The sequence below is a fragment of the Phallusia mammillata genome, chromosome 6 (genome assembly GCF_965637545.1).
Source record: "Phallusia mammillata chromosome 6, kaPhaMamm4.hap1.1, whole genome shotgun sequence".
Classification (NCBI taxonomy): domain Eukaryota; kingdom Metazoa; phylum Chordata; class Ascidiacea; order Phlebobranchia; family Ascidiidae; genus Phallusia; species Phallusia mammillata.
This window is the reverse complement of record NC_137257.1, coordinates 20,695,136-20,708,190: the sequence shown is the minus strand read 5'-3', so window position 1 is coordinate 20,708,190 and position 13,055 is coordinate 20,695,136. Positions and strand designations below refer to the sequence as shown.

The window sequence follows — 13,055 nt, the reverse complement described above, 5'->3', positions numbered from 1 at the left end:
ATGCAGGGGGCCAAAAACGTTTTCATACCTTCACCATTTTTGATAAAAGTAATAAGCTGAATTTTCTTGTTGATACTGGTAGTGCGCTGAGTCTTATTCCCCGTAATTTAGCGCGCGAATTTTGTCCAAGTATGCCTGTAAATATGAAATGTGCGCTTGGTAACGAATTTCAATCCTATGGGGAAGTTGAGTTGTATCTTAATTTTAATTTTGGTCGTTTTACGTGGACTTTTCTTGTTTGTGACGTCGATTCTTGCATTCTAGGCGCCGATTTTTTGAACAATTTTGACCTGTTAGTTGACGTAAAAGGGGGACGTCTGTTGCGCCGGAAAAAGGCAAAGGGAAAAAAGCCCGCTAATCGCTCTCTCGCAGTAGCGAACAGTTGTTTCGTCCAGTCGCAAGGTCAGGTTGCTCAAACTTGTAAAATAGCTGATGTAAGTGTCGCGCCTAAGGATGTTGATTGTGCGCAAGATGATCGTTATAGACGCATTTTAAAACAGTTTCCAGAGCTTACACAGCAGATTTCGGTTGATCGACCCGTAAAGCACAATGTAATGCACAGAATTGTGACGTCAGGAAGGCCAGTGTCGTGTCGGCCGAGACGATTGTCGCCTGAAGCACTACGTGTCGCAAGAGAGCATTTCGCTAAGTTAGAGAAACAGGGTATTGTACGTCCGTCCACAAGCCCTTGGAGCTCAGCCTTACATTGTGTGCCTAAACGAGATAATACCCTCCGATTTGTCGGTGACTTTAGGCATCTAAATGTATTAACGGAAAATGACACTTATCCATTGCCATATTTACGGGATTTTTGTAATAATTTGCATGGCAAGCGCGTTTTCAGCTCTATAGACTTGCTAAGTGCGTATTATCAAGTACCGGTTCATCCAGATTCTATTCCTAAAACGGCTATTGTTACGCCTTTTGGAAGTTTTGAGTTTTGTCGTTTGCCTTTTGGTCTTAAATGTGCTGGTCAAACATTTCAACGGTACATCAATCGAGTGGTAAGTGGTTTTGAGGAATTTTGTTTTGCCTATGTTGACGATTTGTTGATTGCTAGCGTTGACGAGCAAGAGCATGAGAGGCATCTCAAACTCTTGTTTCAAAGGTTGACGGATTATGGCATTTTGATAAACGAAAAGAAAACGCACTTGGGCAAAACTGAACTTAATTTTTTGGGGCATAGAATAACCAAAGATGGGCTAAAACCACTCAAGGACAGGGTGGAGGCTATACGCAATTTTCCAAGGCCCGAGACCGTTACACAATTAAGATCTTTTTTGGGGATTTTTAACTTTTATCGACGATTCATTCCTCATGCATCAGACACTCTACGCCATCTTAACGTAATGTTGGGCAATGAACCTAAAAATTGTAAGAAACGTTTAGAGTGGAAGCCTGAAGCCATTAAGGCGTTTGATGATATTAAGGAAATGTTTAGCGATCGAGTTTTGCTACACTATCCTCTGATAAATGGTCGATTCTCGTTGGTTTGCGATGCTAGTAATTTTGCTGTTGGTGCCTCATTGAACCAGTACAATAAGGGTGTATGGGAACCAATCGCATTCTTTTCAAAAGCATTAAGTAGTGCGCAAAGGAATTATAGTACGTTTGATCGAGAATTGCTTGGGATTTATCTGGCAATAAAACACTTTAAAGACATTTTGCAGGGGAGAAACTTTAATGTTGTTTCAGACCATATGCCTTTGGTTAAAGCGTTCCGTTCCAATTCCAGTAATTTTACGCCTAGACAACATCGCTATATGGATTATATTGCTCAATATGCAAGTGACGTGGAATTTTTAAGTGGTTTTCAGAATGTTGTGGCCGATGGTCTTTCCAGGATTGAGGTAAACGCGATATCGCTTGCAGATGACTTGTTGTCTTTAAATGACTTAGCTCTACAGCAGCAAGATAGTGAATTTCGGGAGAGTTTGCAAGAGCTGTACGGGTCATTGGAATTAACCGAAAGGCAAGTTCCTAATAGTGATTTAAAATTGATTGGGGATGTATCAACTGGGAACTTTAGACCTATTGTTCCACTTGCTTTACGTAAACGCGCCTTTATGACGTTGCATGGATTATCTCATCCAGGTGTAAAGGCAACACGTCGTTTAATTGGTAGTCGTTTTGTCTGGCACGGTCTTAATCAGGACGTTAACGAATGGAGTAAGAATTGTCTTGAATGCCAACGTTGCAAGGTTAAAAGGCATGTTCATGCTCCTTTGGGTCATTACATCGAACCCACAGGGCGATTTCAAGATGTTAATTTGGACATTGTTGGTCCTTTACCGTTGTGTGATGGTTATTCCTATTTGTTCACCTGTTGTTGTAGGTTCTCTCGGTGGTTTGAAGCAATACCGTTGCCTAACGTAACTGCCACGACTGTAACTAATGCCTTTTTGTTGCATTGGGTTGCTAGATTTGGGGCACCATTAAGGTGTACATCAGATCGTGGGAAACAGTTCACCTCTGAAACCTTTAATGATTTTTGTACCCAATTTGGGATAAAATTACAGCAAACTACGGCTTATAGGCCTGAAAGTAATGGTTACATCGAAATCCAACATAAATATCTTAAATCTGCTCTTAAAGCGCATAGTCAACCTCTTAATTGGCATAGCAATCTGGGGCTTGTGCTTTTGGGTTTACGTAGTGTCCACAAGCCTGATATTGATGCGTGCGCAGCTGAATTGGTTTATGGGCAAACGTTGCGATTGCCAGGTGAGTTTTTTGAGGAAATTGCACCTGACGTGTCCATAGCAGACTATTCCAAGCGACTAACAGCATTTATGTCGCATCTAAACTTTGCCAAGCGCAAACCTCAACGACAGGTAAATGTTTATGTTGATCCAGAACTTGCAACCTGCACTCACGTGTTTGTACGGGTGCAAGCCAAAAAGGGAACACTTTATCCCGCTTATGATGGTCCCTTTAAGGTATTGAATAAGCATCCAAAGTTCTTTACCTTAGCTATGAATGGTCGCGAGAACACAGTTACTGTCGATAGGCTTAAGGTAGCTAATCTTCCTACTGTTGAAGGCATAACCGATGCTTCTGTGTTATCTAGACCCCCTGTTGATACTTCTGTCACTGAAACTATTCCTATATTAACTAGTCCAACTGTTTATATAGATTCTAGAGTAGATACGGGTGACTTAAGTAACACTTCTGCCTCTGCACCACCAATTGAAATATCTGAACAAGACCCTCACATTACTCGAAGAGGACGTATAATCAGAAAGCCCCTTCGGTTTCGAGATTAAGCAAGAACTTGAAACAAAATGCATCAATTTGGTATTTTAATTTCCACATTACTTTTGTGCGATATAGCTCAAAGTGGGACGCAACAATTTAAGCTCTGTCATGAAGCATTATTTAAAGGGGAATATGCCATACCTGAACCCATAACTTGTAAAAGGGCAGATGCACCAGTCTTTCAGACATGTTTTGGCCGACTTTACAACCCTTCGGCAGACTTCATTCGGTTAGAGGTATATTCGTGTCAAATTTTTGAATCGACATATGAATCCCATTATTATTTTTTTGGAGGCAAATTTCATACTAAGAAATCTGTAGCTATTGCACCCCCGTCCTCAGGTGCTTGTGAAGATTGGCAACACACTCATACTGCACCTTTGATTGGGCGACTTAGTAAAACTAGTGATAACGTTTGGTCTTCTTCTAATGAGATTAAAGTAACTTATAAATGGCCTACATCTTCAAAGGGTGTTATTCATAATGGCATTTTAACGAAATCCACTATCTTATACGATCCTATTCATAAACAAATGAAAGGTGCTTTGGGAATTATGTATAAATGTAACATACATAGGGGTAGTTGTGTTGTCGGAACTAGACTGTTTACCTGGAAAGTGCCCAACCGAGTTGATTGTCCCGTTGTCACGCCTTTGGGAACTCATGGTTTGACCTTGCATTATCGGCATACCGGCGATTTATATCGTTTGGAAGTAAAAGAATTAGGTTTAAGTATTCACCATCAAACCGTTTGTTCTAAAGCCATTCGGGATTGTTATGGACAAGACTCAATTTGTACAGGTGGTATGATTATTGAACCCGCACAATGTAATGGTCCAATTCGATTACCACTAATGATCAATAAAGCTAATTTTTCAACTCCTAATGGTGGTCCGGATAATGTTGGACTTTTTATTAACGAAGCAATGGATACTGTTTCTGGGACAATAAGTCAACTCACTTCTGATATTCATTTTTTAGAATGTCAAACTCAATCATTACTAGCAACTATATATACACTCTTGGCCAGACAATATCCTGGCGAAATATTAAGTAAACTTTTAGGAGGACAAAGAGCCGGTATAACTGTAGGAGATCTAATGACAGAACTCTCTTGTGAAGTTATTAATGGAATTATAGTAGAAGATTTAAGACATAAAAACCTGTTTGCAACACGACCCTTAATTAAATATGTTGACTCTAAAGGTAACATGTCCGTAGGACAGTTATACAGGGATGGTTTTGTTTATCCAACTGTTAAATTTGTAGAAAATTATGCTCCGGGTAGAGTAATGTCTTTTAGAATTAAAGATACATATTACGTCTATGACAATTATACTCTAGCTCACGTTGACTCTAAAGTTGACTTTATAACACCTACTTTAGCACCTGTTAAATATCACCGGGAAGAATTAGATTTTCAACGGTATGAAGATAATTTGCCACGACCGAGTAGCGGTTTTGAAGATTTAAACTCAATGTTGGCGCTTCTTAGCCAGTCCCGCCTAACAAACGATAAACTTTACCAGTTCATTGACAGCAACACCGATCCTACAACAGAAGCGGACGTTTCATATTTGTCCTCAACTCTGGAAGCAGCTTCGAAGAACGCACTTCTACATTTGATAAGCTCAATAACCTCGCCATTTTTATGCTTTGTCTTTTTGGTTATATACATTCTAGCAGGAATATGGGCAGTTTTGCTCACCGGATGGTTTATCAAGGTCTACGGCAGACTTGCATTTGACAAATTGATGGAGCTAAAGAACGCTCGACAAAATGAACAACCGGACGGTAATAATTTAGCTGACCAAGTACAGGCACAGCCCTTGTACCCTAAGTTAGCCTAAACGGACATGACACTCAGTTGTATAACAACTACCTTGATATTGGACAAAAAACGATCATAACATTCGTTCTAAGTACCTAGTAGGTTGACCCTGTATAAAAATAATTTTAGATTTGACATGACTATATGTGAAACCAAAACGGTAAATATGAAATTGTGTTTAATCAATTAAACGTGCCAAGGAAAAATGCAGGAGAATGCTACAGTAATAAAGCGGAAAGATGTTAAAGCAAATGCAAATGGCCTTGACACTCTAGCGCCGCCGCGCGCACGCGTTCATCGAACGCCAAGCCAATATGGTTCATATTGAACTTTATAATTCAATGAGCACAGCTCAAAGCAGCATTGCTGCACAGTCGCTAGGCCAAATACCGCCTAAAAGCAATTGCAACTCAAACGAGATTGATTGCCTAAAAATCCTTACCTTGCCTCGACGGCAGCGCGAAAATATAATAATCTGTCATAGATTGGCCTGTCGGTCGAAATGGCGAGAGTAATACCTCAAAATGCGACTCAACAACTCTCAACCGCAGATTGCAAAAGCACTGCAAAACCCTTACAAGTGGGAGGCTGCAAAGCCAAATTTCACATGTAAAATCAAGTCGCCAGCACAGCTACGCGTCAAACCGTAAAAAAGCTTAGCAAAAACTCTGAAAAGTACGGCAGCTCGTTTATTTCTTATAAGAATTCGAAGCAGAAACACTTGTCAAATGTCAAAACTATTTTTATTTGTATATCACAAACCTACATAGTACTTAGAATTTGCGCCCTTTTTCAATCGTATTGTATATATATACTTAATCAAAATTATATCCCTTTTGAAAAAAAAAGCCCTTATATAATCATTGGTGTGAAAATTTGCCGCGCGAAATGTTAAGTTTAGATTACAGTCGTTCGAAAAACAACGTACGAATTCAACTGTTCGAATCACACCGGATCAACTGTTCGCATCACATCAATCAACATTCGATCACAACTCCATTTGTACATGATCTCGTTCGAAAACGCGAACAACATCGTCAACTGGAGTTCATTCAACAACTACAAACAATATTCACCACACAGCGTGATATCCAACCATCAAGCAAACGAAGAATGGACAAAAAATTTCGGCACAATCAACATTTGACTTTGGAGCACGAAGCGTCAAATCGGAAACAATAAACGGACAACAAACTAATTCGGAAAACATCATCCAGGAGAATCTCTTCCGGAAAACATTTCACGGGACGGAGAGTGATGTATCGGACCTTGGACTTTTAATTCAAAATACATCGGACTTTGGACTTTTTAATTCAAAACATTTTAATTCGTGTAATTGTCGTGTCATATCATCACGGTCAACCCCGTTTATAACTCGCCTTTTTTCTACACACAAGCTTGACCGGCTATTTAAACCTGTTATCACTGAACCGGTCAATTACTGCTTAAGGCTATTGTTTTATCGTCCCCTTACGTGTTAACGTGAAGCAACGTCTTAATCTGCTTCCAGCCATGTTAAACTTGACACTTCTATAAGCAATTTAAAGAATAATTACGGTTTAGAACACAGTTAATCTTCTCGGGCGTACGTTTTACGACTATGCCGGTGATAACGAGATTTGACCTGAACGCTATAAAGATCGACACATTTTAGACTTAAAATCAGTTCTAAAGTTACCTTAAGTTACCTTAAGCTACCTTGAGTGACTAGAGTACGCATTAGAATTGATGTCTCACAGTTGATTCGTGCGCGGTGACTTTTGTGTTGCGTGTTTAGCGCAAGAGGCGCTCTCGTGGTATGCCTTATTAAAATATAATGTGGGAACGTTAAGCTAGTTTTGCGTCTTGTTGTTCGTTTCGACAGTGATAGTTTGTTTGTTTATTAGAGTCAGATATACGGCAGTGTGTTCTTATTGTCTACCCATTGGGTCAGTACATATCCCTGAAACACGAGCCAGCTGTCAGCAAAATAATGTGCTCTGTTCATCTTGTTGTTTTGGAGTGTCATAAAAGATGATTTGCACCAACAACACTTGGTTCAGTTGAAAACATTCATCAGAAAGGGGATTTCTGTTTCGGCCTGTTTTAGCTGAAATACAAGTTAAGACAGGTTCGATGAATTGCTATCATAGATTACTCAAAAAATCTCGTCTTACGCTTGGCTGGTCAAGCGTTTCCAGGCGAAAAACTGCTTTAAACAAGCAGTAGATTTTATGTTGTAACGCAACGCTCGTAAGCATAGAAAATGAGCAACAAACCAAATACAACAAAGAGACAGGGTATACCGACACTCATTAGAAAAGCTACCGAAAAGACTGAAACCAGATGTACAATTAAAGGTAAGTAGAATGTATGTTTGGTCATTGCAGACGTGTTGTTTAGCCGAATCAGCACAAACGCTATTAACTCCGAAATGCTATGTTTGCATAAGTGACCAGTGTCATCATTTTCAGGCAAACACGCAGCCGTATGTTTCCAGACTAAACAAACAAACAGTTCACAGCAGATCAATCCATAAATAACCACTTTTGCGTTGAGTTGGAAATAAAGTTGTTTTAAATTGAAGTTAAACCCCAAAATTATATAATAGGCCAAGTGTAGCGCAATTTTAAAATGTTATACATGTAGGTATGTAACTAAGGTTTAAAGATTTTGAAAAGTCTAATTCGAATTTAGGCCGTTGGTTACCTAAAATGTAGTGCGAGTAAGCAACTACGTGTAATATACGGGGTTTGGTGACATTTTCTATTTATCCATCTCCCAACTAGAGAAGATCTGTTAAACGTATTTTAGCCGCTTGTTTCCCAGAACAAGACACTCATTTATCAACGTGATCACGATAATTTAAATGTTAAACAATTTCGGACGGCTACGAAGCCATTGGGAACGATGCGTTGTTTTTTCCCGGCAATTAACGCTCAAAAATGAAAAACAACATATAAGCAAGTATTATATTAGGAGAAATACCTCACTGGCTTAAAGGCGAAGTGCTGAGAAACGGTCCAGGAGAGTTTGAAGTTGGGTCTGACAAATTTAATCATCTATTTGACGGCCTTGCATTCGTGCACAAGTGAGTCTATTAAACAAACTGAATTACCACAATATGAATATATATTAACCTGCAGCCTTATGTGTTGAAGGCGTTACGCAGGCGATTTTGAGTAATTTATGTGGAACTATTGACATCTGTTGTATCGCTTTGTTATAAAGAGATCTTTAAAACTTGCGAAATGCATTTGTCACTAAAAACTGCGTTAAATGTTTTTGCGTCAAAAACTTATGCTACAGACGATATAACAACGTAATTTTATTGCATTCTAATAATTGTGTTAAAAAATGGTCGCGGTGTTAGGTTGGAACTGTTTTTGTTTTGGGTTTTGTCACGTTCGCGTTCGTGAAGAACAAGTTGTTTCTGTCTTTGTCTGCTGCGCGTTATAACTAATTCGAACCGTTTCGTTACAGATTTACTATCAGTGGCGGCCGTGTGACGTAAACAGGGAGATTTATCGAGTCAAACTTGTACAAGACAAACAAAGAACACAACCGTATTTTGTGTGGAGGATTTGGCACCGCTTTGTACAAGGATCCATGCAAAAACATTTTCTCAAGGGTAATTAACAATAAGTCTGACTGTTTTGTGGTGTATTCTTTTGCCAACTTTGAATAAAAGTGGGTTAATAAATAGGAATAAAGGATATTAGTGGCCATCGTTTCAAACATAAGTTAATTATTAGCAAACGCGGAACAGGCTTAAAAATATCATCTCAAGTAAAACAAGAACAATTTTATAACAAATCCAAAAAGGTTAAAAGTTTTGCTAACTTTAACAGTATTAGCAAACTTTTGCTGTTTCTAAACACACGATATTAACCACAAGCCCATACCAATGTGAACGTTGCAAGTCTGGGAAACGCGCATTATCTGGGTCTAACCTTCGGCCACAAAGCTTTTTACAACGTAGTGAGGGTTCCAGCAAGCAATTTTAACAATCAAGATCCAATGCAGGACCTGGAGATACACGCAAAAATTGAGGTGGACACCCCACTACAACCGACCTATTTCCACAGGTGACCATAAACACTGTACTCTATACTTTTCACGAATTTGGATTTTTCCCACAACATATGCACGATATAAAAAGGGGGAATTCACACATTGTTTAATGCGCACTTTACTGCCAATGGGTTAGGAATTAACATGTAAAAACCGCAAAAGAATCCTTGTGTTTTTTGCAGTTTTGCCTTTACTAATTTCTGCAGTTTTGCTTTGACTCCTAACTACATAGTGATACACGACCAACCAGCAAGAATCGACGTGCTAAGGTCACTGTGGAAGAGTGTAATGTGGCAACCGACATCTGGTTCCATTACAAACGACAATCAGTCAGTGATAAGTATTAAGATGAACATAATTTCATGACTGGAATCAGCCCTGAAGCGTCTATACCGACAAGCGATCACGGTACACTCATACAAAAATCTCACTACGCCAGGCCCAATAAAGCCGTCATAGCGAACCGGGTAGCATTACTTTGTTGTAACAGAACCCGCTGACACAAGATTTGAATACCACCACTGGTCGGATTCCAGTTTCAAACGTGTAAAGTGGCGTGTTTAACGGGTTATATTATGTGAATTTGTTTCAGTTTCTAGTTGAAAACCGGAAACCAACTTCTGATTAAATTTACACCAGAAGGTCGATTTTGCTTTCACTTCATAAACGGATTTGAGATGACAAATGAAAGCAAAAGATATATTTTGGTCGATATGTGTTGCCAAATGGAACCAATAAATTTGCAACAAAGCATAGCGTAGGCAGACTTCTAAATTTAACTATTAACTGTATTAATAAGAAAATGTTTGCCCAGATAAAACAATCGTGTCACATTTTTTAACAGATCAAAGCTTTTGAATCGGATTTAGTATTCAAAATTGCAAAATTAAACGTTAAAATCACCCTGCAAACAGCTAGATAACATTAATATTTTCTTAGATAGTATTTCGCCTTCATGCAATATTTATAATGATGCTTTGACATTGCAAATTCACAAAATTAACAAACTGGTATTTTACATTTTACAGCATTTTAGATAACATTAGACAGGGACAAACTACCAGCAGAATTACTCCAATGTTCTTATGTTTCGTCATGCCTTTTCGTCAGAGATATCCGAATTAACAAAGGAAGGTAATGTTGTAGACTGGTGCAGTGTTGTAGGTTGGGCCGGGATTTTCAAGAAGGAATCCAGCTCATCAGACTAGGTTCGGAGTTTCACCTCTGCAAAATGTAATCGAAATTTTACTTTTCAAATACGATATTGCATGTACACAGGGTATGTATTGACTCATATGAAAGCTTACTTGTCGAATGGTAAATTTCACTTTCAAAAGGATTTAAAATATTTTTGGTTTGGGCCAAACTTGTTTGTCCGAATTCACCTCTGATCGAATAACACCGTTGTAAAAAGCTTTAGTGTTTAAAATTGTAAAACCATGACTTAGTTTTCCTTTTGGTGGCATTTACATGCATTTTGTTACATTCAGCAGTTGATCAAACACGCAGTTTACGTTTAACACTTGATTCCGTAAACGCAAACACTTTGACAGTTTTGACTCGTCACAAACGTAAACACAACAGGTCAGAATCTAATGAAGATTGATGGATGCGAAGCAACTGCTGTAATGCAAAATGATGGCTCAGTTTTTCTTACACCAGAAAGTTTGTTGAAGAAATAATTTAGTGGCAGTCTGGAGCTACCCCGCATCAACTACAAGTACAATGGACGGCAATACAGGTACGTAGAGCGAAAGAAAATATTTTGAAGGTTATTGTACATACACCTATACAAATCTAAAAGTAACATCTGATACATTCTACAACTGTGCTATTTCATCCAATTCAGACTCTATTAAAAGATTTTACCCATTTACTGTAGCTATAGTAGGCAAATTGTAGGAGGTTCTGGCATTCGTTTCTGCTTGCAAAAACAATTGTGCGCGTGGGCGAAATGGTGTGAATAGTTAATTGGTAAATAGGATATAGAATAAATAAATTAAATTACATAGAAAAGCCACCTTTCCCGTTAATGAATTTTGCTTCGACAATGATTTTTTTTAAATGATTATGCACAGTGCTTATGATATAGGTATTTCTATGCGATGTCAGTGTTCACACCACATGGTGAAGATCACCTGATGAAATGTGACAATATGAACAAAACAGGAATCACTTGGATGGAAGAGGTGAAAGTTTTATATTAACCATTTTCTGTGAATAATGCTTAGTCACTCAAAACTTCCATGTAGCATAAATTCCAACATGGCATTGTAATTTTTTCATTTATCCAAACTACATCCCTTAATAATGACAAAATTGAGAGATCATACCCTGGACTAGATGATCCAGGCCATGCAATGGCTTGGGCAACACCAATTTTAAACCACCTACAAAAACAATCCACTTCAACGTATCCCTACCATTACAAGTTATATAATATTTTACTTGTTTATTTAGGGATGCATTCCATCAGAGCCAGTTTTTGCGGAGAGACCAGGAGCAACAGAAGAAGATGATGGAATTATACTTTCAACTGTTATAAACAAGGATCATAGCAAACCAGTATTTTTATTAAATCTTGATGCCAAAACATTTCAAGAACTTACCAGAGCAGAGGTGAAGTTCAGAACTTAACTAAAAGTACATTTGATTTGTGTTTTGCTCAGGTAGTCTGTCCTTTTTTGTGGATAAAACCACTTTATTTCCGGACAAATACAATTATATATAGTTCAGTTCCATTAAATTGTTGTCATAAAATAATTGGTTATTCCTAATAAATCTTGTACCATATTGACAACAAAACACATTGCCATTATTAAACAGAAAAACTGATGATTCATGTTTTTATCAATGTAAAATATGAAACTTAAACACTGTTTGAATAACATGACTGTATAAATTCTACAGGTGAAAACCAACTTACCCATCTCATTTCATGGATTTTTTGAAGAAAAGGACCCTTGATTTTTAACATAATTTTCTTGTTGGATATACGTTCCACCTAAAAAATATGAATGTACTATATGTATTAATTTTACAAGTTTTCTTTCAAATGTATCGCACAAATAAATTTATATATCATAGAAGCTTTATGCAGTCATGATATCGTTCAATGTTTTCATTTGTATTAAGGAAGGAAAATGCAAATCTGTTTAATAATGGATATGAAATTTTTGCATTTTTGGGATTTCCTTTTCATTAAACGCTAAGCTTTATGTATTATACCTGTGTGTTTTATCACTAAAGTGCTTCCCGTTTGAAAACGTCTATAAATTGTGATTATTTTTTCATCAAATAAAATCTGTGCAACAAGTCTGATAGTCTGATAATGTACTTGCTATAGTAAATCTACATTTAGTTAGTTGTTTTATTCAAGTTTACATCTGTAGGGGCCATTATACGATCATGCACAATGTTTACAATAACGCTTGTATTTTTGTATGCAAAAGCACCTGTATTTTCGTGTACACACCAAAAGCTGTGGTTTTGGTCAAATTTGTACATTACTGCATTTGTTATTTTGCAGATCCAGTCCCGATATAAGTGAGTACTATGCAAACTTTTTTTAATGAAACTATTATTATCACCCCAATAAAAGCATTGTTTATGGTCATAACCTCGAGTAAACTTCAAAACGGAAATTATAAATGACAACTAAACTTACTATAACCAAACAAAAACATTGTGTCAAAAATTTAATTAATCTGCACTGAACACCATCACCTCATTCCACTAGACCTGACTCCTGAATACCAACCATCATTGTGTTTACCCGCTTTTGCATACCACATTGTTTAAACAAAAATGGTATATCCAACAGAGTTTCCACTTCCCGCCAAAGGTTGGGCATGTAAACTGCACTCATGCGAAAAAAATATTTCTGTGGTTAAATAGTTGTAAATTGATGTAA

The 13,055-nt window shown here is 37.7% G+C and overlaps 1 pseudogene; it reads left to right on the top strand.

Annotated features, from left to right (window-relative positions):
* Nucleotides 1–7,334: 7,334 nt before the first annotated feature.
* LOC145234479 (carotenoid-cleaving dioxygenase, mitochondrial-like) lies at nucleotides 7,335–12,109 on the top strand (annotated as a pseudogene).
* The last annotated feature ends 946 nt before the right edge of the window (nucleotides 12,110–13,055 follow it).